General features: G+C 39.4%; 1 protein-coding gene across 10 annotated transcripts in view; it reads right to left on the bottom strand.

Annotated features, from left to right (window-relative positions):
* Window positions 1-24,528, bottom strand: part of DST (dystonin) — a 441,352-nt gene that overhangs the window by 396,888 nt on the left and 19,936 nt on the right. Inside the window, exon 1 of one of the 10 annotated variants that reach the window (XM_058554111.1) lies at window positions 18,745-18,910. The exons of the other annotated variants lie outside the window; for them this stretch is intronic. The gene's annotated coding sequence lies outside the window, so the exon portion shown is untranslated. Of the gene's footprint in view, window positions 1-18,744; window positions 18,911-24,528 lie in introns of those variants that run through there. 10 annotated transcript variants of the gene reach the window in all.

Below are 24,528 nucleotides of genomic sequence, written 5' to 3'. Positions count from 1 at the left end.
AAAAGTTAACATTTTCAGGTAAGAATTATTGTTATATAAGATCAAACTACCATCAAGTTTACTGATGAAGCATCTGAACAAATGGAAACTTAACGCATTGAATCATTGAGCATTCATATGGAATTGCTTTTGTGTATTACTATACCTGAAAAACTAGGTTTACCGGTATACAAGATACAAATTTACCGTTTTCAAATATTTTGAAGCTCGGTAAGCTCATGTTTATAAAGCATATAATACCCTGTAAAAATTCGATGGTTCTCTTCATCCAAGGCTAGAAATAAAATGAATAACAGAAGTTCTTGGATCCGCAGATAAAATTCGAGGGAGACAGGGAGGGTGGTCAATCATCTTGGATGGGGAAAATTTATGTCTTTATATTCACTAACCTCTAACTGAAATTCAGCATATTGCTCAATCATGAATGTAGGCCATACACCCGGTATCATTAGCAGTACCTGTGACTTTTGCCACCAAAAGAAATCACAGATATTTAAATCTTAAATTATAGTGGCTGCAGATATCTTGAAATATCATTTATACTTCTCGTTACTTCAGAATCACAGTAGTTGGTAAATCTACCACTAGATCTTGTTATTTAATGCATTAATAAAGAAATACATACATTGCTTTATCAAAAACGTTTTTAATAATTTGTAATTGTATTTCAATATAATTGGCTTCCTTCATAATTCTATGTTTATTATTTTATGGATCTAAAAACATTGAGAATGAGTCGATGGGCTTCACCAGACTGTCAAAGGGGTTTATGGCATAAACTAGGTCCAGAATATAGAAAATCTCAGAAATTTCCATAAAGAGTTTATGACAGAGACTGCTAGCTGCTCACCAAAATTCATGTTGGCCTCTTTTTCATGGGCACAAGCTAGACTACATTTCCCAGCTTCCCGTGCAGTTATGTAGGGCCATGTGACTAAGATATAGCCAAAGGAATGTGGACATAAGCAATGCGTGCCATTTCTGGACCTAGCCCATAAACACTTCCCACAGCCACTTCCCCAAGCTCTTCTCTTTTAGCTGAGATGACCTTCAGAATAACCTTGAAAGTCACATATTAAAGGTGGCAGCGCCTTCATCAGCCTGGGTCCCTGAATAACTGCATGAAGGAGGCCACTCTGCCAACCTGTTCACCCACCTATACCTTTAAGTGTGCAACAAATATATTTCTATTTTGTTTGAGCCATTGAACCATTATACACTGAAGTGTATATTTGCTATAATAGTTTGCATTACCCTAATCAGTGGTTCTCAAACTTGATCAAGCATCAGAGCCACCAGGAAGGCTGATTAAAGTACAGATTGCTGGGCAGCACCCTTAGGGCTTCCAATGGACAAAGCTGGGATGGGGGCTAAGAATTTGCATTTCCAACGAGTCCTCAGGTGATGCTGAGGCTGCCATTCCGTGACTACAGTCTGAGAATCCCTGCTCTCACTAATACCAGCTCCTACTCTTACTGTGTGGTTAGTGAGTAATTTTAGTCATAAATGCACTGTTCCCCATTGTGCTGTGTACAGTGGGACCTCAAGATTAAAGCAACTTTGCCCTTTGTGGTTTTAATAATGCTACATTAAAAGAATGGCCATGGAAGCCACTCTGTCAGCTAGATAAGAAAACAATGTATCTAGAGCTACCTGTTTTCAGAGAGAATGTATTCCCTGACAAATAAGGGACAATGGGGCAAAATATTACCTTTTTAGAGTCTTATTTTCTAATAATTAATCATCCTTTGATATAGATCACTGGGTCCTGGAGGTATGATGACAGCAAAAAGTCTATTTTTAATCTTTGCAAAGTCTAAGGAATTGGACACTTATTTTAGATAAGATTTCACAGGTTAGTAATATAGCATCTCTTTTATATTGACTGAAATTATATCAACTAGTTATTAGTTCCTGCTGATCAGAAGCTCTGACTAGCAGAGACCCCTGACGTTTTTTCAAATTGCAAATTTATTACAACTTGAATGCAGTTTTGTAATTAGAAATCTTTTAAAATCTCTTACTGATGTCAATCATTCCCTTCTTGGACATATGCCCCACCCACTGTCCCTGCTGCCTGGGGGAGTAGGGTGTTTTGTACCATGGCACCCCACCTCTCAGGTCATGGTTCCTGGGTCTTGATCCTTGGGCAGAGGCCCTCCCTTGAGAGTTTGTCAGAGAAATACCAAGAGCCTGGGCTACTTAGTACAGAAGTTGAAACAGAAAAAAAAAATCATTCAGTAGACGGGTGCTTCTCAAACTTTGTTATATATTTGCGTAGCCTAGGATTCTGATTAAAATGCAGATTGTGGGGCCTGAGATTCTGATTTTCTAACTAGCTGCCAAGGGATCCCAATGTTGCTGGTCTGCAGACTAAACTTTGGGTAACAAGGCTATAGAAGACCTGACGGAAGCTGTGTGGCCCTTGTGTAGGCTGAGGGTAACCGGGTACAGAAACAAGGGCAAGGAAAGAAAACCAACTGACAGCACACGGAAAAGCAGCAGCTGGTGGAGTGAATCTGAGTCACACCTCTGGCGTTTCACCACAGGGAGGAGGGCTGCAATCCACAGCCAGCTCTCAACTCTCGTCTCTGTGAAGCCAGACCCTCTTATGGGTCTTTTTCTTAAATTCCATTAAATTATACATATATCCATACAACATGCCCTAAAATACAGGAGGTCTCTGATTCTGCACCCATATGAGCCTAAGACATAAAACATGGCCTCCACAGAGGGGGTGGGGAAAAGAATAAAAGGAGACCTTGAGGTTGAAGCCACTTGAGATACAGCATCTTCTCCTTTAAGGAGCTTAAAGTACTTTTTAATTATAACTGTTAGATTAACCTAAGCAAGGATCATAGGGTACACTCAGCAAACTAACTATACTGTCTCTCCTGGCTGTCCTTCAAACTCACGATAAGGGGTTAGTTTTCTCTCAACCCTACACAAAATTTTGGGTAGATCCTATAATTTTTCTAGTCATTCTCAGATAATTAAAAAGTTCTCTAGCCACTTCTGGTCACAAAAACAGTGCTATTCCAATGAGGTCATCTCACTTCTCCTGGCTCCCTCTTGGACAAGGTTTAAAGTGACTCAGGGCTCTTTCTCCCATGAGATCCATAAGAAATACTCATGTGTCCTCTGCCGCAACACATTCTGGGAGAGCAAGCTGTTTCCAGTGCAGCCACCTCTGCTCGCTCCATCATTAGAGCAGCTGCCAGCCATGGTCTCTGGTCCTTCAGAACTATCCCACATGGTCTGGCACACAGACTCTGAGGACACAAGTCAAGCTTTCCCAGTGGTCTACTTAAAGTTGCTCTCACTAGGCTTAAGGGCGTGAGACTTGGGGTCTCACTTGGGTTGAGACTCAGTGTACTGCTAAGAAATTTCCAGTCTCTAACCCTGAGCCATCCAATAGGGTAGCCTCCAGCCACATGTGGCCATTTGCATTTAAATTTTAATTAATTAAAATTAAACTAAAAATTCAGTTCCTCAGGCATACTAGCCACATTCCAAGTGCTCAATACCACAGGGGGCTACTGGTTACTGCATTAGATGATGCAGATAAAACACTTCTATTATCACAGAAAGTTCTATGGAACAAACACTGCTCTAACCCTCTAACTGGATCCTTAGCCTTCATCCATATAGCCTAAACTTGGTGAGGGCTGACTATAAATGTCAGTGTAGGCTAACTGCTTAGCACGCAACACCAAAATCTCAGTATCTCAACACAATAAAAGTTTACATCTCACTCATGGCACAGTCACACATGGATCAGCAAGGGGGATAGGTGCTCTGCTCCATACAGTCACTTAGGGCTTCAGGCACCTTCCATCTTGTGACTCTCTAGGTCCTCCATGTCCTTTCCACTCTGCTAGCTTATGGAAAAAGAGCCAGGATTGTGTGTGGATGGCTTCAATGGGCCAGGCCTTCAGAGAGCACACATCACTTCTCCTTACGTTTCATAAACTACAAGTCACTTACATGGCCATCACCTAACTACAAGGGAAACCAAGAAATGTAGTTAGGCCACATGCCCGGAAGAAGAGAACATAGACATCAATGAGCCAACAGCAGACTCTGCACAGAGGTGGTGCCAAAACCGGTTTTATAGCCACCTCCTTTGCAAATCCTGTAGAGTGGTCTAGCTCTTCTCTCCAGCAATGTGATCCTCACTAACTACAACTCGTAGAGCCTCAGACAAAACTAAGACAAAGAGAGTTCCATTTACACATCTTATTACATAGCCAAACACAATTCGAGACCATTTATCTAACAGTTTTCCAGCATTGTGCAGCTGGTTAACTACATCCAACTCTCTCTAACTCTTTACAGTTATATAAATCATAATAATTTCTAGTTATCAAGCATTCCTATGTGCCAAACACTGTGGATGCATGATCTCATTATTTCTTGTAGTATTCCTAAGAAGTAAACGCTATTTTAATGCCCATTTTACAGGTAAGAAAATGGACAATTAGACGTTTGCCTAAGACTTAGTAAGCATCTGCTCTAGAATTGAAATTCAGGCCACCTGACATGTGCTCTCCATCATGGGTCAGCAAACTATGGCCTTCAGGCCAAATCTGACCCACTATTTATTTTTTCAAAGTTTTATTGGAACACAGCCATGTCCATTCATGTACGTAACGTCTATGGCTACTTCTCTGCTACAAAAGCAGAGTTGAGTAGTTGAAACAGAGTTCACATGACCTGCAAAGTCAAAAATCTAGACTAGGTGGCCCTTTACAGAAAATCTTTGCTAATCCCTGCTCTACAGTATCCTGTAAGGCTGTGAGCACTCTGCTTCTATCACAGATTAAAAAGTAATTTTGATTCGGTGTTTTGGTCTGTTAATCTGTGCTCTCCACAACAACCTGGTCTGTGAAATATAACGTTAGTCTAATTTCCTTCCAGCAGACACGTCTACTCCATCTGTTTATAGTTTCACAGGCAGATTAAACAACATCTGTTATGTTGTTTCATCAAACACATAGATGATATTACCAAAGGATGCACTTGCATTATTTTTCTAATAATAATTATGCCTACTCTCTGAATATTTTTTATATTTGGACTGTACCTACCAAAAAACAAGTTTGCACAAATTTATCAACCTTACTGCTTTTGGTACAACAGGTTTCAACTTTTTACCCTTCCCATCTCCTGCTTTGGTTTTTAGAGATAAAGCCATCAGCACAAAGTGACAGTGCATTTTATGGGAGTGACTGTCCAGTAAGGCAGGATTCATTCCACTGAAACTACCTATACTCTATTTTTTCTTAGATGAAATTCATCAACATCATGTTTTTTTACCAAACGAAACCATAAAAAAATATGCTTGGCTTTTAAGAGACTCTCAGAATATGGAACCCACATTGCATTCATATTAAAATCAAGTTAAAAGTAGGGTAGAAATTGCACATACTATATGCAAAACTATACCAAGAACATTTTAGTGGATGCTCTGGGGCCCCACCCAAATGCCTCCTCCATGAGCCAGGCACTCATTTTCCCAGCTGCTAGGAGTGGTGGCTGCTCCTGGCTTTTAGCTGAATCCCTATGTGGGAACTGCCCTCAGCCTGAGAGCTAGCTATCTGGCCCAGGGTCACACCCCTTCCCCAGGGCCAATCAGGTCAGTGGAAAGGGGGCGTGCTTGCCTCAATTAGGGACAACTCTGAAGGGCCTCTCAGCTCCAGAACGTCTCTGGGGTTAGCTGAGGCCTCGGTTGCATATGCATCACAATTCAGCTTCTCCCTCTGCCAATCCTGCTTCCCTCTCTCCCTTTAAGTGTCATTCCTGAGGGCACTCCCCAGTCAATCTCCCGCACACAATCTCCATCTCAAAGTCCATTTCCCTGGGAGACTGACCTGCACCAAACACGAAGTCTGATTTCCTAAACCAAGCCATTAATAATTTACGAGCCATATCTAACATTCAATGACAGGAAAGAATCAGCAATAAAGAGCTTCTAGGAGACATCAAGTCCATCAGTACAGAAAACGAGAGTAACAGCAAAACAGTGGGCAGAACAGACATCGAAAACAGGCAGCATCAGGATAGAGAAGCAGCAGCCGTCTGGGAAGCAGACAGTTGTAGAGCGAAGCGGAGGCTCCACTCAGAGCTAAGGAGGGCAAGAGAGGGAGGCCGCCTGAGAAACGGGAGCAGCCGTCAGTACAATCTGCTCTCACGGCAGCCAGAGCGCGCGCCTGTCGGCAATGAGGCTCTCAGCCCCTGGCAGACAGTCATGCGCACTGACAGGCTCCATAAATAGCAGAGCAACCAGCAAATCCTAACCCAGCCTCATAATTACAGACCAAAGGGTCTACAGACGATGCTGTAAATGTGAGCACAATCCGTCTGCATGCAGCTCTTTTCTGAGATACCCACTCACAGACAATATGAGTAGCGACCAGGTCTACAGAAAAAAAAAGTGTCATAGTCTAAAATATGAATGTGTCAGAGACAATATCCTTTTCAAGATAAGCAGCTAGGAAATATAAAATAAGGAAGCATGTTTTAAGGGGTGTTTACAACTTCCCAATCGCAAATGCTGAGAAGCCAAACAGCAAGATTTCTGCAGTGGTAAACAGTCACTCTAAGCAAAGGCCACAAAGACCAGTCATGAGAGAGAAGGCAGCAGAGAGGGGTGTGAAGAGAAAAAAGGGGCCACAGAAAGAATGCAGGAGGAAAGGCAAGGGAGACAGCTGAGGCCATGCAGCCTCTTGAGTGCTGGAGAAAATGGGAGGGTGGGAGGGGTGAAGATGGGAAGGAGAGAAAGACAGAAAACAAGAGGAAAATAAGAAAGGGGAAAAAACGACTTCTGCTAATCTGCAGCAAGTCACAGCAAAGTCCTAACACGTGGTCACTAAGTCTTTTTCAAGGGCATCCTTAAGTGCCTTTCAAGACCATTACAAATCAGTCTTTCAGAGACTAAAGTCAATTTATCCGACAGTGCATCAGAAACAACTCAAGACACAGGAGAGGACAAGGGACTAAGACCAAGAGCACAAAATAAAGACCTAAACATATATGCAAATTGAACAGCCAACACTCTAAACAAAGGAAGAATGGGTGGTTAAACTAACTTTACAACTACAGCCGTATCAATAGCATCCCCGACAAGCTATTCTCAACTAACAGCTTAGTCTTAAGGTCTACCTTAATTCCAATAAGTTACTGTTTCCATGAGAAATTCCTAAATTGAGGTCAACTTTATCAGGACTCAGGCCCACTAAGCCACAAGACAGATAGGGGTGGCAGACAGATGATGGGGGCAAGTAGCAAGCCAGGCCGGCTAAGGGTCCTGAGTGTGTCCAGGCAAGAGCCAGTGGGTCGGCACAGCCACGAGAGACTTCAGGCATCAAATACTCAAAGCCAGGCGTGCAGGAGCGTTAGGGCACCAGGTGATTAGTTCAGGCAGAGCAGGACCTGGGCAGCCCCGAGGGGTAGAGGCCCCAAGACCCCTGAGTGTCCTCCCACTCTGAACTCCTGAACTCTCCCCAGGATCTAGCAACTAAAAGGCATTGGCCCCTCAGTTGGCACCTGTTCTGATTTGTCAGTGCCTACTTTCTACTGGTTGTTAAATATTTTGAACATCACCCTTGCCAACGTAAAAAGTTAACAAAAGCTATTCAGACTTTTGGGCCGGAGTTCAGGGCAGGATTTCAAGTCCCAAAGGTGAGCTACAGCACTGAAACAGGAAGGCAGGGTAGTCATTTACGGAGACCCCAGGCCAGGAGTTGGGGATGGACGCTTGCCAAACCCACTATCGAGCCCCAGGCCAATGCCTGTGAAGCAAGACTAAAAAGATGACGGGCAGAGGCTGTCAGCACACACTGCTCTGATCAGAAACGTCTCAGAAACATCGACAGCCCCCACTGAGGATGCACAGAGCAGGAAGGACTGACCACTCCTGCCCACGGTCTGAAGGCTGAACATCTCCCCCTGAAGAAACTAAATGAATCTGTATTTGGTCTGTGTTCAAGTCTTTTTTTTTTTATTTTATTTTATTTATTTATTTTTCCCCCAAAGCCCCAGTAGATAGTTGTATGTCATAGTTGCACATCCTTCTAGTTGCTGCATGTGGGACGCGGCCTCAGCATGGCCAGAGAAGCGGTGCGTCGGTGCGCGCCCGGGATCCGAACCCGGGCCGCCAGTAGCGGAACGCGCGCACTTAACCGCTAAGCCACAGGGCCAGCCCTGTGTTCAAGTCTTAAATGCTCTTCTGGCAGCACATTCTCTTTCAAAATCTGCTTACTCTGAAGACATACTTATCAGCGAAGAGAAAAAAAAATGTTTTCATGACCTAAAATCTTCTGATAATTTATACTAAGTAAAGAGAGAGGGAAAAAGGAGCAGAGAGAGCTTACAGGACCAAGACAGTTCATCAGAGGTTTGTGAGAAATGTTTGTGGCTTGTCCATTTTGGAGGTGGTAGTTATGGCATCTTTTACTGTTCATTTCTGCTCTCTCTTGGACGTACATCACATGGACATCAGCAAAATCTCTGCATTAGAAGTCTCCTTGTACTCACTCTTTTTCCTAAGATGACATTATTGAATAGTAGCTTAAAGTTTTAAAGAGAGTTTGTTACCCTCTCTTTTGCTTTATTTGGGCGAGAGCTATGAACTTTTCAACCTAGATCATATGATCCTGTTGACTTTTCCCAGTAGATTGATTTAAGTGGTGTATTTCAAAGCGGCTTTCTTACAACATTTATCACAGTTTGACTTATCTACAATGTATTCGTGGAAATGAGGGCAGAGACATGCTTCTTTTTCCTTTGTATCCTTCATTCTTCCTACTCATATATGGCACAAAGTCGACTCTCAATACGTTTTTGTTTTGATTTTCTTTTTTAAAGATCTATTTGTCTAAAAATTTCCAAAAATAACAAATTAGAAACTTAAACCCACCAAAAAGAGTAGAACACACTCTTTGTGAACGATATAAATAAATGAATGTCCCTGTCCCTCCAAACACATCCCTCCAGAGTAATAACTGTATAGTTAGTAAATATCATCCTGATTTTTTCCTATGCTTATACAGACATTTATAGATACATAAATATGGGACCTTGCTATACATATTGTTTTGCACTTTGCTCTTTTTATGTAACAACAATATAAATAGCATTTCAGATGTACATTCTCTTTAACAACTGAATAATCTTCTAGTATATAGGTGTGCCATACTTTAGTTAGCTACTCTCCTACTGATTAAAATTTAGGATATTTCAATTTTTTCCTATTATAAACAGTGCAATAAACAAGACATATATGTATCTTTAACTAAATCTTTATTTAGAAGTAGAATTGCCAGGCCATAGAAAAATACTTTCTAAAGATATTAGCAAATTTGTCTCGAAAACAAATCACATTGTTGAACCAAATTACATTTCTAGCAATGCTATGAAAATGCCTGTTTAATCCTATCCCCATCAACACTGGATAGTATCAATCTTTTTATTTGTTGCCAGTCTGATGGCCAAAAAACTAGTGTTAATTTGCACTTTTTATTAGTAAGGTTGGAAATCTTTTCATATTTTTATAAGCCATTTTTTTGTTTTCTTCTTTGAATTGTCTGTTCACATCCTTTGCTCATTTTCCTACAAGTTATATGTATTTGTCATATTGATTTTGTGAAAGCTTTTTATATACTATGAAAACAATTCTGTGCTATAAACACTTGCCTAGATTGCAACCTGTATTTTAAGTTTATTGTACAGAAGTTTACAATTATTTTATTCAAAATTGACAATATTTTCCTTCAGAATTTCTAAATTTTGTTTTTTCCAAAAAGCTTCTCCCAACTGCAAGATTATAAAATGTTCCCCTATATCTTCTTATATTCCTTAAGTCCTTTAAAGGTATATTTACAATCCATCTGGAATTAATTACAAGCATATTTTTAATCCATCTGAAATTAATTTTTGACTATAGTGTAAGGTATAGACAAATTTTATTTCCACCCTAACATCCTCCACTGAACTATCTATTCTTTCTCCAAAAAGTTTATTTTATTCATTTTTCATTTTTTAATATGTGTTTATTTTATTGCTACAGAAAATTTCAAAATTTAAAGAAGGTAAAAGAGGATAAAGAACTCTAAGTTCCCATTACCCAGCTTCAACAACTATTGATCCATCTCTATTGATTTAAAATGCCATTTTTATCATTTAATAAACCTCCACATATACTTGGATACATATGTGAACACTCTGCTCTGTTCTACTTTAATCAATGTGGTTATTTTTATAATGATATATAAACACATGAAAACTTTTATAAAACCGATAGAAATATACTCTTTATACTGCACTATAATGAGATGAAAAGTATAGTAAAATACAGGCCAACTACTATAACAAATAAATCCAAAAATATGGTGATTCAAACAAGATAGAAATGCATTTTTCTTGCGGCTAGTTCATGGTTGATAGGTGGCTCTGATCCATCAGGTCATCCAAGGACCCAGGATCCTACTCCATCACTGCTCTGCCTTCCCCTCAGGTATTTCTTGTCCACCATAGTTGAAACTGGCTCACCACCACCACAATTCCTTTCCCGGCATGTGAAGAAAGAAAGGGACTATGGGAGACAAGCAGCGACCTTCTAAGGACTTGACCTAGAACATGTATACATCACTTCCAATTGGCCAGAACTTAACTGCAAAGCGGGCTGAGAAACAGAGACTCTAGCTAGTTTGCCATATGCCCAGTTATAACTAGGGTATTTATATTACAAAAATAAGGAAACAGGGCCGGCCTGTGGCTTAGCGGTTGAGTGCACATGCTCTGCTACTGGCAGCCCAGGTTTGGATCCCGGGCGCGCACCTACACACCACTTCTCCAGCCATGCTGAGGCCACGTCCCACATACAGCAACTAGAAGGATGTGCAACTATGACATACAACTATCTACTGGGGCTTTAGGGAAAAAAAAAAAAAAGGAGGAGGATTGGCAATAGATGTTAGCTCAGAGCTGGTCTTCCTCAGCAAAAAGAGGAGGATTAGCATGGATGTTAGCTCAGGGCTGATCTTCCTCACAAAAAATAAATAAATAAATAAGGGAACAATAAATTTTGAGGGAAAATTCATAGTCTTTACTATAAAAGGGAGTGTAAAAAGTTTTGTACCACAGAGTTTTATTGATTACCTTTAAAGGCACTTAAAAGAGTTGTCAAATTTAAAAGTAAATTATGCTGTTGTATATTACAGAAAGGCAAGAATTCCAAAATTGCTAACTTTCAGTGATGACAAGAGGCCATCAGTAGCATACATTTTCAAACAAATCAAACAGATAAAGGTGATGTTTGAGCAATGAATAAGAAAGTAACTGCTCTTTTAAATCTGTGCAATAGAGTGTTTTAAAAATGGGTCTTTGAATATATTTCTACTAACACATGATTTTGTTCCCCTAAAAACCATGTAAGTTCATTATCTAGAAAAGCTCTAATTTTATAGATTTTTAAACTCTGAAAATAGAGCTCTTTAATCTGTTTAAAAACCACCCAAATGAAGATTTTCAGTGAGTTGTGGAACCATTTGCTAAAAATATAAAAATTAATTCCTTCAGATTAGTGCCTAAGAAAACCAGTTGATATCAGCAAAAATGAAAACTTACTAGTAAATTTTATTTTAAAATAATTTTGCATAATCAATGGATGAAATTGAAAAATGAATGTCACGATTAGCAAAAGCAGTTATCAATGCACTTTTTCCATTTGAATATATTTTTTTAAGTTATCTTTTTCAACTATAACAATGGCTAAAACCAAATATCAAAATAAATTGAGTTTAAAATAATTGACACTTGAATTACTAAATCACACAGTGTTAAGCAAAGATTTTTTTAGAAATTAAGCATGTTTAACTATATTTTTCTCAGAGTGAAATTTGTTATACGTAAAACATTAATTTAGGGGTATATGTACGTAATTTATAAATAAATACTATAGATCAAGTGTCCATGCTCATATTTTACCAGTGGGGTATACAATCAAAACCATGAGCACTACTGGCAGAAACGGACTTTCATCATTTCATTATTATTCACCTTTAACATATAAAAGAGGACAAAAAACCTAAATGGACCAACAATCATAGAGAGACTAAAGAAGAGAGAAGAAAGCTCTAAATGAAAAAAGGTTCTAGGCACAACGACTTTTACACAAATAGCCCCCAATTTAATGCCACCCACACAGCACTGAATTATTACACTACGGTTTGTTTCTGAAATAATTTCCTTAAATACATACATATACATACACATATATATCTTTTTACGCATATAAAGGGATATATTTGTATGTATTTAAGGAAATTATTTATTACTAATTATAATATTATTATATATTATATATATATATCCCTTTAAAAATATATATATAAGTTCCTACTGCCATTAGCAATTAAAATTTCTGTGTTTTCCCATATGCTATATGCCAGCATAGCTCCCAGGCAATAAATATGCTCGAAGCTAATAAGTACCAGTGACTTTAGCACCAACTCCCCTCGTCAAAGAGCATTTTGGTGCATATAGAGCATATGCTGCAACATATAATGATTAGTCCAACCTGGCTTGTCAGTTTTCTGTGCTCTGGCTAAAGGTTTTGACCCACAATTACTGATAAAAACCTGTGCCAGTGATAGTTCCAGACCTGTAAGCCAAAGAGAAACAAAGGAAGCAGGATACACTGAGTGACAAAAGGTAAGTTTTACAATGGCTCAAGACAACTTCAAAGAAACGATCGGAGAAACAGAGGACAAAGATCTGAAACTAACTGCAACTTGATGGCTATCTTCATAGAAGGACTGACCAACAGTCTGATGAACCACAGCTCGAAGAAAGGCTAGAGAAATGCTTTATTCCACAGAATCTGAAGAGAACAGGAGAATGACTATCAATTTATAGTGGCAGGAAACACATCCCAACAGCACTGATTCAGTTAGCACTCCCATTCCCAGGAGCATATACTTTATTTTTAAAAAAGCTATGCATGTATCATCAAGTTCTATCTAACCTTACAATAGATAATTATTATATTATTCAAATTATTCCAAGGACTAGAAAAAGATGAAAAATTTCTCAATTGATTTCAAAATGCTAACACAGCCTAAAAACAAAACTTGATAAATTCAAAAGAAAAAACAACCATAGACCAATCTAACATATGAATATAAATAAAAAGATCCTAAATAAAATCTCACCAAAACCATAGCAGTGAGCTAAAATAATATTCCAAGACTAAATAAAGTTTATTCCAATAATTAGAGGCTGATTCAACAAAAGGAACCCATCACCATAATTTATTACAGTTAACGTGACAGGAAAAATAATTATATCAATAGGTGCATCAAAAATTCAATTAAATTCAAGAGTAATTATTGACTAAAAAACTGAGTAAAACATAAGGAAACTTCGTAAATTTTAAAAAGACTATCAGGACTCAACAGCAAACATCATGATAAATGTGAAATATTAAAGGCATCACCTTAAAGTAAACTCAAACCAAGAGTACTCACTATCACAATTATTTAAAAAATTTTAGGAGGCTACAGCTAACAGATTAGGACAGAAAAAATAAGTAGTATAAGTATTAGGAAAAAAGTCAGTTATTTACAAATGTGACTTAATATCTAGAAAAATCTAAGCAATCAATTAAAAAATGTAAGAAATAATTGACTTGGGTAAGATAAATGGATACAAATAAATATACAAAATTCAATAAACCTTTTTTTTCTTTCGTTTTTTTTTGGAAAGGAAGATCAGCCCTGAGCTAACATCCATGCCAATCCTCCTCTTCTTGCTGAGGAAGAACGGCCTTGAGCTAACATCTATTGCCAATCCTCCTTTTTTATCCCCTTTTCTCCCCAAGGCCCCAGTAGATAGTTGTACGCCATAGTTGCACATCTCTCTAGTTGCTGTATGTGGGACACTGCCTCAGCATGGCCAGACAAGTGGTGCGTTGGTGGGTGCCCGGATCCGAACCCAGGCCGCCAGTATCGGAGCACACACTTAACCGCTAAGCCACAGGCCGGCCCCTCAATAAACATTTGACAGAAACATTAACTGGCTTATTGTTACAGTCCTGTTTTCCAATAAACATTCTTGTAAATAGTAAGTGCTTATTTGGGAGTCTTTGATTTTCTTCCTAGACTAGACGGAACAGCAGGGTGCTTATAAACTGGCTCTCTGGGCGGGGGGCGGGCTGTGATATAGTGTTTGCCCATTTCCATAGTGTAAATATTCCCATCACGGCCATTATGTCACTGAACGCAGAACTGGAAAGAGATGCATACAGGTGGCTCTCCTCAGCTGATAGGAGCCAGCTCCAGACTACCACTGGATGGAGATGGATTTTATATATTTTTTAATATTTATATGTTTATATATATGTGTACATATACACACACAATTCCAGTTTTTCTGTGTTCAAGGATGGCCTGAGGACATTCTTAATATGCTTAAAACAAGAAAATCTGAGAGGATGGTGTCTTGCTGACACAATTTATATTGTTTCTTCTCACCTTCGGTCATCTTAGGTTTCTACTAATATTCTTTCATGGTGGAGGATATTTGACGAAGGCAATAAATTAAACATATCTAGAGAGCCAGACTTTTAGCACTGAAAATGTACAGTCATCCTTTCTAGTTTTCAAACATATATGTTGCTTATTTTAATTTAATCATCAGAAGTCTGAGCTACCTCCATGGTGCAGGAAAGGTCTCTCATTTCACTATATCTTATGTACCCTAAAACGTTCCTAAATAACTTCTCATTCATAGTAAAAGAAAAGTCAAAGTAGGCTAAAAGGAGAGGCTATGTACTTGCACGATGGAAATGGACTTGATTCTGTTTACCCCTTCTGTGGTCAGAACCCCACCAACGTAAGAGTGAAAACTACATTTCCATGAGCATTGTAGGAAACATATCAAGGGGGCTATCAAGTTCTATATGTGGCCATTTGAGTTTAAAGAAAAATCCAAAGTACAAATACTTGCTTTAAAAAAAAAGAAGTATTTCTTTAATTTTATGAGATAGGAGAAGGGGGACCATGACATTCCATTTCATGCTAAACTTTGGTTGAATTGGCTAATATTATATTTGTGTCCACTTTGTTTTCACAGGGATCAAGGATAAGTGATTGGGGTACCTTCCTGGTTGGCTTATTTAAAAAGCTTTCTTAGCATAGTAATGCTGGGCCAACAGGTCACAAAAAATATACAGTCCAAATAGCATTAAATAGGGAGAGTGTAACTTTCTCATCTAGACTCTGCAGAGACTGGCAAAGCCAGCAGTCACGCATCAGAGTCCACCCTACCCCTCTCAGAGATAGCAGAAAAGGAGACAGGGGCCGACCTTCACAGGATCCCTGATGCTGCGGGGTTGGGGAATAGGAGGAGGGGGTAACAAAGTTTGGGGCAGAGAAACAAGTAAAGAAAACTCCTCTGCTTAGGATGTAGAGAGACCAAGAGAAAACAGAAGAGTTAAAGGATAAAAGAGATCTAAAGGCTGGGGCCATGAGGCCTGGCTTGGCCCTTGACAGAGCCTGGGCCCTCCCCCGTCACCACCTCCAGAGTTTTGGAGCATTAGCTAAACACTATACTGCTAGAACTTTACCGGGATCCGGTGGGCATTTATTTCAAGGAAAGGAGGCCACAGTGGTCTCCAATTGTGTACCCTCGGGAGAGGAGGAGCATGTCCCTGGGAGGGATACTCCAGCTGGAGAACCTATGCCCCTCAGTTTCTATCCTGCACCCACATTCCCCACCCCACAAAGGAAGACAGAAAGGAGCTCTGTGGGACAGAAATGAAGACACTCATATTCATTTACAGGTAAGAATTCACCTTCTTATATCACAGTTGATAAAACCAAATTGTCTTACCAAAAGGAATAACACTTCTGAAGTAAGGTTATAAAATCAGCAAATTTATACTGTCACCATCAAACAATTTTTCCTCACTTTGGGGTAATACTAAACTCTTTAAAAAGATTAATTTTAGCTATTAATGCAATTCAATAATAAGCACAGATATATATGTAAATCTTCTCCAAAACTATCCCTACACAATTCAACGTGACTAAACCTAATTTAATACATCGATAAGAATGAGAAAACTAGAACATAAAACATCTACCTAGAGATTACAGAATAAAGAATACATAATAAATACATTCGGATGTACTTTGGGCAGGTAACATAGTGGATAAGGATAACAGTGCTTTTATATTCCTGAATAATTTCGGTGGCTAACGTGGGTCCAAAGAATTCTAAATCCTCCCTTTGCCATCCACGCACAGATTGCCAATTAAAATTTTTCCAGCAGCGCAAGATGGGAAAACATTCAGGCTAAACATAATCCCATGCTCTATTTATATTTATACTCTCCAGGTGGAGGCATCATGGGAAGAGCTTTTATTTCCCTCAAACCCCTCAATTTAATCCTCTGCTTTCGGGTCATCTCATCTCCCAGCAGAGCTATTTTTAGCTTCCATATTATGCCCTTTGATTCCCTTGTCTCTACTATCATCATTTCCCGAAGCAGGACAAAATTTCCTGATGCAAGAAAGATAAACACAAATTTCCTGATACAAAAGGTGAATTGTTATAAAGCTATCAGAGGATTTCAGACTTTCATAGCCTTTAAAACTGTCTTTCTCACTTATTCTGATAAATATCTGAGTAAGCATATTTAGAAAGTGTGCTGCCAGAAAAGCATCTGCAATGTAAACATGAACCAAATATAAATTAAATTCACTCTAAACAAAAACATTATGTTTACTTTCATACAGTGCAAGTGGATTATTAAAAACCCACCTTTTAGCGTTTGGCACGTGGTACTGAAGTCACTTCTGAGCCCACTTATCCATTTGCTATTTATCTTTCTTTTTCTCCACTTTTACTTAGGTTTCATTTATTCAATAATTCAACCAATATTTTTGGAGGCTACTACATGTGCAGCACTGTACTAAGTGCTGGAAACAAAAACAAAGAGACACAGAACATACCCTCAGGAGCAACCAGTCCAGTGAGGGGCACAGACTTAAAAGCAAGTAATGCAATGGAGGTGGTATGCTCCGGAGACATTATGGGACAACTGAGGAGGTGGTCAGCTCATGGGGGGTGGGGAGGACCACTGTGAGAGAAGCCAGGGTCACAGCTTCAAAAATGAGTGAGGACTTAACAGGGTCAAGGCAAGGAAAGGCCTGCTGGTCTGAAAGGAGGATGCGGCCTTGAAAATAAATGGTGAGCTAGGAGGCTAGAGGTGAGATCACAATCTTGAAGGAGGTGCTATTCCATCTTTTCCTTTACTCACTCCAAGGCAGTCAGGTGGTGACCTTGATTTTTTTTTTTTAAAGAAGGCTGGAGACTCTCTAAGGTTCCTGAATGGAAAGCTTATGAAATCTGTTTAACCAAGTCAATGAGAGGGTAAACTCTCCTCAATCTGGCACACTTACGCCTCACCTCAGACATAAGTGTACTCGGGGAACTTGAACAAGAAGACAGAGGGAACACAAAATGTAAAGGACCCGGACCCAAGATTCTGTCATGACCATATTCATGATTTTGCTATTAAAATGCAAATAGTCTGTGCAGGGTCATATCTCACAAACTGTATCAGTTAGTAGCAGGTAACCTCAGCAGGGACTGGCATCAGAATAGGATGGAAAAGACATCAGGTAAAAGAATTACTTTGAGACACAAGTACAATAATTATGGGATTAAAAGGGCACCAGAGACACACTGCCTATTTCACAGTTTGGTTTGGACCAGCCCAGGTACCCACATAAACTTTTCTCAACTAGCCCAGTCAATGCAGCATCCACCATGATTTTTTGTGTTAGTCATTCTGGATTCATTTAATGAAACAGATCTCCCATTATATGATACCAAACTAGCACCAGTCCCAGAGAATCTCATAAAGGAATGCCACCAAACCTTAGGAAATAAGAACAAGATAAAACAACAACAGAAATCTGAAAAGGTTAATGTTAAATGCTATTTGATCTGTTCCAGAGCTTAGGAAAAAAACAGAGGAAACCCAAAATCTTTATCAAGCAAATACATCATTGAAACAAAAACCTGATACAGATTACTCAAAAAGAGAAAACTTCAGACCAATCTCATGTATAAATATTAATGCAAAAATCCTAACGAAAACATCAGCAAGCAGAGTCAGCAGCCCATTAAAAGAATACAACATAGATGAAGAGGGATTTATTATAGAAATTCAAGAAGAGTCCAGTGTTAGAAAATCCATTATTATATCTCATATGTCTAAAGAGAAAAACCACATAATCACCCCCACTGGCACCAAAAAAGCACTGGGGAAAAAAATTCAGGGAACAATCTTGATAAAAGCATTCGATAAAATAGGAATAGATGAGTCATCAGACTGGGTGCTTTCAGGAAAGCAGAAAGCTCATCAGCTATTTCAACAGAGGGGATTTAATAAAAGGAATTGGTGAAACGGGGGTTGGAGGACTGGAACAGCAAAAAGGGGGCACTGAAGTAACCTAGAGATAATAAATGCAGGAAGTACCTACCATCTATTGAACTGGGCGGGGGGTGGGGGCTGCAAAAGCGAAGAGATTAGGTTATAAGAATGTGGGGGCTCAAAGGAGAGACCCCACAAAGCTGGAGCTCAGACCTGTGAGATGGGTACATTGCTCAAGGGCTGTTAGTTCTTCAGGAGCTCAGAGGAGGGACGTGCCTCTGAATTGGGGCTCATACCTCTGAGGAGCGGGCACTGCCTGGCTGCTGCTGGTGCCTATGAGGGGAAGTAATGGTGTTGGTTCTGGGAGTCCAGAGAAAAAGCTGGAGACTGAGGTGCGATACCTCTAGTTGGGCACCTCTGACAGGAACAGCAAGAAACAGGAAGTGCTTCTCCCTGCTCTCACCTTCCAGACTCCCTCTAGTGCCCCCTATTGACAGATCCCAATGGGAAGCAGCTGTCAAAGGCATCTGGGAAATGCAGTCTGCAGAGTCCCAGCTCCGACACCAGAGAGTATACAATATGAGGGGAAGGCGAAGCTGAGAGACCAAGGGTAAATGACCAGTACAGATGGATACTTCTGAAACATAACCAAATGTATTTATCTCACCCCAAAACCCAGCTTATGCTTAACAGGGAAACACAGAGACATTCCCAGTAAAGTCAGGAACAGGAAAAGGATACCTACTCCTATTACTATTATTTAACATCTTACTGGATGTCCTAGCCAATACAAACACACAAGTGAAATAAATAAGAAATATAAAAGTTGGAAAGGAGGATGTACAATAATCTCTACTCGCAGATGATGTGTTTGTATACTTGGAAAACCTAAGAGATTCCACTGAAAAGTACTACAAACAGTAAAATAATTAAGTTAGCAGATTACAAGAGTAAGATAATGAAACCAATAGTTTTCATGTATAGAAACTACAAACAGAAGATATAATGGGGAAAAAAGATCCACTTTTAATTGCAACCAAAAAGACAAAATACTAGAAATAATCTTAACAAGAAAAGTGGAAGAACTACATGAGAAAGACTCTCCCACAAAAGAACAGCTGAACTAATAGAAAAGCATATCAATTATTAGATAGGAAAACTCAAAATCATGAAGATTCAATTCTCCTTTAACAAAATTCACATTTAACATGGTCTCAATAAAAATACTAATTTTTTCTTAGAATTATACAGCCTGCTTCTAATATTCATATGAAAGAAAAAAAAAGAATAGCCAAGCAAAAGAGTATCCCAATAAGAGAAGTCTATAACATATTATGAAGCCTCAATAACTAAAACAGACCATGATGGAGGGCCATATGATAATATTTATCAAAACTGAAATATATAAACTTTTGACTCCATAATTCTCCTTCTGGGAGTTCATCCTACAGATAACATTTGCACACGTGCAAAAAGCACTGTTTATAATAATAAAAAATTAGAAAATTATCAAATGTCATTAACAGGGGAATGTTAACTAAATTATATTCACGCATCCAATGGAATACTATGCAGCTAAAAAGAAGTACAGTGCTTTCTATGGAAAGCTCCCCAAGATATATTAAGTGAGTAAAAGAAGAGGCAAAAGTCTATATAGTACATTACTATCCATATAAAAAAGGAGAAAAACAAAATATATTTTTATTTCTTTGTATATAGAAAAATAAATAAAGGCTTCACAAGAAACTAAGAATAGTAATTATATAGGAGATTTCCTTAAAAAGGAGGAACAGGGATGGGCCCCGTGGCATAATGGTTAAGTTCGGTGCGCTCCGCTTCGGCAGCCCGGGTTCGCGGGTTGGGATCCCAGGCACGGACCTACATCACTTGTCAGCCATGCTGTGGCAGTGAACGACGTATAAAGTAGAGGAAGACTGACACGGATATTAGCTCAGGGCTAATCTTCTTCAGCAAAAAAGAATTTTTTAAATGAGGAACAAAAATGGAATAAAGAATTCTCACTGATATATTCTTATATGTTTTAATTTTGTAATCATATGAATGTTTTACCTATGCAAAAATTAAACTAAAATCAAAATAAATAAGCAATAACAGCAAATGCTGACAAACTAAATCTTTAATCTCTACAGGGAACAGATCCCAGCACACAAAAGTTTTCCTGTTACCTTGCTCCATTCCCCCAATCGCTTTACTAAAATCTTATATATAGAGCCAGAAAAAACAAATAAATAATAACAAACCCAATCTACCCTCTGATTCTACACACAAGAAATAGAAACTCTCAGGAAAATGCAGGTATAGTCAAAGAAGAGGAGAAAGGAAGTATCAACACCAACTTCAATGAATGACAAATTCTTATCTGATCATAGCTCACTGTAAGAAAAAGGAAAGAGAAAGAGAGCTCCTCAAAGGTAGGGGCAGGTCTTATTCAACTTGATTTTATTCCATTTAAGCTTCTGATAGAAGGGCCTCTCTCAGTCAGCTGGGTTCACTCTTCTGGTAAGATGAGCCCTTGAGAACTAATGACCCAGCGTAAGCTGCCCTCCAGGCTCTGGTAGTTCTGGATGGGTAAGGCAAGTGGTAGTTTGCAGAGCCTCTGGCCTCATCTTGCAGGTCTCAATACGAAGCCCAGCGGCCTGTGCCATATCCTGGTTTTGCAGGGCCCTGACCGTGGGATCTACTAAAGTGGTTACAGCAAAGGTATTAGCTAGATTCCAGCTATTAGAGAGATTTCAAGCAAAAGTTAATAACATGGGAGAGCGGGCAGCTTGAAGAAAACCCATGCATACCTTCCTCACCTGTCACAGGCGGCCCCTCCTCTGTATAAAATGTTTTCAAGAAAGAAATGCAACGTGCATAAGACGCCTGAGAGACTTAGGTTTCAGGCCCAGAAACTAAAATGTAAGATAAAAAATCTTTAGTTATAGCTGCCCTTTTGTACACAATCTCTAAGGACAGAGTGGTTAAGTCTGTCCATACAGGCTCCTTGCTTTTGCTTTTTTCCCTATGTGATAAAAGACAATAGATGAGCTTAAATTCAGTGAGCATCCACTTGAGACTAAGAATTGACTCTCTTGCCTCACCTGATGATTTGTATATCTGTGTGTGAAGTGCATTAGGTGTATGAGACCTAATTTCCTCATCACTAGCATTAGCAGTCATTTTTCTAATGTTCATTCATTTATATAAAAAAAGATACAAAAAAGCAATAAAATATTCAAATAATTGCACAAATGCTGCTGAACAAAGATAGGAATGTTGCTGAAACTGGTTACAGGCAGGCAGCTCTCAAAATATTCCTTTGTCATGATTGAATGACAGAATCCAAAATCCTGGCATGAAAACCTGTTTAGAGATGACGTTAATATACTGTATGAAAGGGAAGACAATATACAGTCAGAAATCCCAACAGGCGAGCAACCCCTATATTGTGGAATTCAAATATCAAGCACTTCTGCTGCCTCCCTGTCAGTCTTTTATAACCTGAATGAATTACGTTGAAGCGATTATCCTCTAATTATATCTAGCTGCATGCTTTGGGATAGAAATGGCATTCTGAAGGGAGTTGAGGGTAGAAGTTTGGGGAAGAAAGGCAAAGGGGATTTTAGAAGTTCAGGGTCACGTAGGGGCAGGGCAAGCCGAGGCAGACACTGGGGAAGGTGTTCTGGAACCCAGAAACCAGGCATGAGAGCCGTGGACACCTAGAGGAGCAAGAGGAGAATGAGAAAGAGGGAGGAGGAAAAACCACAGAACCAAATTTCAACTACTCTATATTTTCTCAGATACACCCTAGTGACTTCGATTATTTCACCCACTTAATTCCATTCACTCATTCATCAAATATTTACCAAACATCAAATATTCAACAAATTGTATGTACCCATTCCATGCCAGAAGCCACACAAGGCTATGGAGACAAGATAAAAACTACACAGTACCTGCCTTGGGAAGACAGATGTGTAAATCCCTACATCTGGTTCCCTATCCAGTCCCAGAGAGGAGAAGGCTTGGGAGGATTAAGGGAGGATTGTGAGATAAAGGGAGGAAAAAAGTGCTGTTTAATCCTCGTTTTGAAGTAATGGGAGTTAGCAACACACACACACACACACACACACACACACACACACACACACACAGAGGAGTAGAGGAATTCCAGCACTGGGAACGGCATGAAAACACAGAAGGGGACGGTGAACCTTGAGCAGCTGGGCCTTGTGTGAGTTTAGGGTATGTATGCATTGGAGGTAGGTTAGAGCTGAGACTGAGAAAAGGTATACAATCCTGGGAGCAATGGGAAGCCATTAAGCAAAATGAGTGGAAGATCAGCTCTGATTACAGATAGCTAACGCTGCCAGTGGTATAATAAAAGGTGAACTGGAAGCCAAAGCCAAGGAGACTGGATAACAGACTACTGCAGGAGCCAGTTCCTACACTGTCTCTGGCTTAGGAGATTTATGTTTGTCACTAGTACATTTTATTTCATTAGATGCTACTCATCTTTCCAGCTATAGCCCTTACGGGGTAACTATACAATTTATCCTCCAAAGAGGTGCACTTTTAAGAGTGAATGGGGCCACTAATCACACAGGATGCTAAAACAACAGGCATAAACTCAAATTCTCCCTGGCAAAGGGGGTGATAAAATCTCCCGATCACTGGGGGTTGTTAGCATAACACATATTTTGATCTGAGACAAAGGGCAACTCTTGCTTTTCCGTTTAGTTATTGTTTTTTAAATTACTTTTTGGTATGCTCTGAGCATGTTGGCTGTAAATGGTTCAGCTCAAAAGGAGAACAGTTCCCTAATTTGTTGATAATCAGCCCACCCATGCATTTTACTGAGGCATATATATAGTCTCCATTATCAACATGGAAAGATCATCCATTTTGTGACCACCCCAGGTTGGCTGCCCTCTGTCACTGAGGATGCCTCCAGGCTGGCCCTTCAACTGTCAGTTAATGTGTACTCAGGAAACAAATTAACTTGAATATTAACCTTAAAAAACATCATTAGAAAACTGTATTTTCTTTAAAAAATATTATATTCCAAAGCCAAATACTGTATCCACTAAAAGAGTTTCCTACAGGTTCTTTAAACAATATAGATAACAAAGAGTTACCAAATATATTTAAAAAGAAATATTTTTTTTTAGTTTTCTGGATTACTCCCATACATTCTCCCTATCAGCTGGCAGTATCTCTCTGTTTTTCTAAGCTACACACACTACTTCAGCTTTAATTAAAAGGCCCGTTGCCATAGTTTCTCAGAGAACAGCTCAAGGCATGCTTGAGTCCATTATTTTCTCGAGGTTCTAGTGAAATTGTAATATAGCAGTAGCCAGCCAAAATTTCCCAATTTTACCTCCCACACAGTACAGCATATGATTCAGACATATAGCTAGGTATTCCAAATATTTTAAGAGAGTCTCAACAACTAGGAATGTTATTTAAAAATCAGCCTTTGGTTTCTTCTGTTCCGCCACATCAGTAACGTAACCAGCAGACTGCAGCCTAGGCAAAGACCGCAGACCGAGGGGGAATTCAGCCTAACAATCACTCTGACTGCATCTGTGGAAAACACCAGTACATTTTTCTTTCTAATAGTAATGGAGAAATGCACTTGTTATTTACATGTTATATTTACATGTTATAATAATCACATTGCTTCATATTTTCTAATAACTCAGAAATGGAAATTCCAATATGCTTGAAACAGGAACTCTCAGAAAATAGATTAAATAATGGAAATTTGTTTCTTTAAGAATTTCAATAATTAAAAAGTGGGGCTCAGGGCTGGCCCAGTGGCGCAAGCGGCTAAGTGCACGCGCTCCACTGCAGCGGCCCGGGGTTCACCGGTTCAGATCCCGGGCGTGCACCGACGCACTGCTTGGCAAGCCATGCTGTGGTGGCGTCCCATATAAAGTGGAGGAAGATGGGCATGGATGTTAGCCCAGGGCCAGTCTTCCTCAGCAAAAAAAAAAAAAAAAAGAGGAGGATTGGCAGATGTTAGCACAGGGCTGATCTTCCTCAGAAAAAAAAAAAAAGTGGGGCTCAGAGAA

The sequence above is a fragment of the Diceros bicornis genome, chromosome 14, assembly GCF_020826845.1.
Source record: "Diceros bicornis minor isolate mBicDic1 chromosome 14, mDicBic1.mat.cur, whole genome shotgun sequence".
NCBI lineage: Eukaryota > Metazoa > Chordata > Mammalia > Perissodactyla > Rhinocerotidae > Diceros > Diceros bicornis.
The sequence above is the reverse complement of the archived record's forward strand: the minus strand, read 5'-3'. Positions and strand labels throughout refer to the sequence as shown.